Here is a 2,315-nt window from a genome sequence, read left to right on the forward strand (position 1 = left end):
GGAAGCATGTGCGGGATAGTAGATAGATTCTATGCTTTCTTGCTTGCTTGAATGTGTGGGTTTGATTCTTAAATGTGTAGCATTGCTTGCTTAATCACATGCTTAGTCTTCTTTGTTATTAGCTTATGTTAATGAGCTTGTAGTGAAGGGAATGTGTGTGTGTGTATTTAGCTTAATCTAGAGAGAAGAAGAGGTTAGCATAGATTGTTGAGTGAACGAGTGAGCATCATCATTGCTTTGCTCATTTGATTAGCTTGTAGGAGTGGGTTAATGACTAGATTAGTGCCCTTGATTAAGTTAACTACTCTCTTACGTTAACACGGTAGGATTTCCTTCATGTGCTAGCCAGGTTAAGCTTCCTGCATTGACCTCTTCTCCTTATCCATAGGGTTGAGAGTTGTGTGGATGCGGCTACGCTATGGCGGGCCCATCAGTGGATATTGAAAGAGAGATGCATGCAACTGGGGTGGCACATAAAAATAATATGTACACAACATTGAAACGGGAAATGCATGCCATTGTGAAGGCAGAGATGAATGTATTGGAATGTATGATGCAAAAAAGATTAGACGATGCACTTGCCACTTTTGAATCATGGAAATCAAAAGTGGAAAAGTGCATAAGTGAAAAGGACGCTATGATAGAAGAACTCAAGGGAGAACTTACAACACGTAAAAGTAGGTCAGAAAAGGATGGGGCAAATTAGCCCTCAGTGATAGAGGAGCTGAATAACATTAAGGAGAAGGTGAAAACATTTCAAGAAGAGGAAGAGCAAAAATCACGGGAAGCCTCCTCATGGGCGGATGTCCTCACCAAGACACAAAAGAAGGTTGATGAAGCGGAGAAGTGGATTGAGGTCGCAAAGAAAGGGAAAGGTGGCCTGCATGAAGCTACACCCTCATCAACATGACCATAGAGGAAGAGAAAAAGAGGAAGACAAGGGCTCTTCATGTCCGTGTCACGGGTCTCAAAGACACTGACAAAGTGGAGGAAGAAATGAAAGAACACTTGAAGCGCATGAGCATCTCCGAGCCTACACACATAGGTGCTTGGAGAGTGGGGAAGAAGGGGAATGAGGGGAGAGGAAGCTCTAAGGAAAGAGCGCTCATCATACGTTTCCCTACAATGGAGGCTAGGAAGGAGTTCTTGAAGAAGAGTCCTACACTCAAGAAGACTGGGGCACAAATAGCACAGATGCAAGAGATGATGCCTGAGATCAAAGCAGCCAGGGAGAAGGGGAAAATTGCTTTCTATAGAGGAGGAAGAGTTGTGATTGTGGAGAGACGCACCACATGATGGTGCGCAACCTATGGGACCAGCCTAAAACTAGCAGCATGGAACTGTAAAACGGGTCATTGAAGCTAGATGTATCATGTGGGCGGCTTTAAAGATAGCTTGAAGCAAAGGTCTTACATATATATAAGAATCACTTGAAGTTCACATATTTTTTAATTATTACAAATTATTTACACTACTTTTACTGAGCCTCTCACAACCTGATGATAACTTTCAAGGAAGATCTAAAAAAAATCAATCGTTAACTTTATGATTAAATCATACTAGCACATTCTATTAACTTTTTTCTAGCATTTGACCATTGGATCTTGAAAGTTGATATGTAGATCATTGAAAGTTGGTGAACGCCAAATTGACACTTTTTTAAGAGATTTTTTTCAAGATAAAAATTTATAAAAACTAGCAAAACACATTTAAAAAATCCCAATAAATCAAATTAAGTTGTACACATACTATATATTTGGTCTGCAAAATGGCTTGATAATTGGATCTATGAGGTGAAAGCTATAATGTTTTTTTTCTTTTTATTGTCATGCAGAAAAATTTGCGACATCTAATACCTATGATATGTCCGTCCACCTACATTTTGAGTAAACAACCTTGTTTTTTGATCATCTTTTGTAATTGGGATCTCCAATATGGGTTTTATGTGCCCACCAAATCTTATCTCCAATGGAGCTTTCTAGATATGGAAACTAGGTGTTTCAAAGTGAAAAAATGCCTGTTTTTGTGCTGTCCAGAGAGGTTCAAGGTGACAAAAGTGGGGTACCCTTAACTCGCTACCACCCTGCTAGGTTGTGAGTCTCGAAGAATACCTTGGCGCATTGCTCTTATTTTGGACTTTTTTTTAATTTGAACGGAAAATAAAAGCCTTTTAAAGAAAAATATACAAATAATTTTAGTAGCTTGAAATAAGAAGCACAACAACTGCAAATAATGATAATGTTAGACAAGAAAGTGAATTATTTCATCAAAATGTTTAATTTTTCGATAATTCTCTAATCAATCTAATGTGTAAA

The 2,315-nt window shown here is 38.6% G+C and overlaps 1 pseudogene; it reads left to right on the forward strand.

Moving 5' to 3' along the window:
- The first annotated feature begins 418 nt into the window (after positions 1 to 418).
- Positions 419 to 1,296, forward strand: LOC147622578 (uncharacterized; annotated as a pseudogene).
- Positions 1,297 to 2,315: the final 1,019 nt, after the last annotated feature.

Source organism: Cibotium barometz, chromosome 28 (assembly GCF_041138505.1).
Source record: "Cibotium barometz isolate CiBa-2024 chromosome 28, ASM4113850v1, whole genome shotgun sequence".
NCBI classification, from domain to species: domain Eukaryota; kingdom Viridiplantae; phylum Streptophyta; class Polypodiopsida; order Cyatheales; family Cibotiaceae; genus Cibotium; species Cibotium barometz.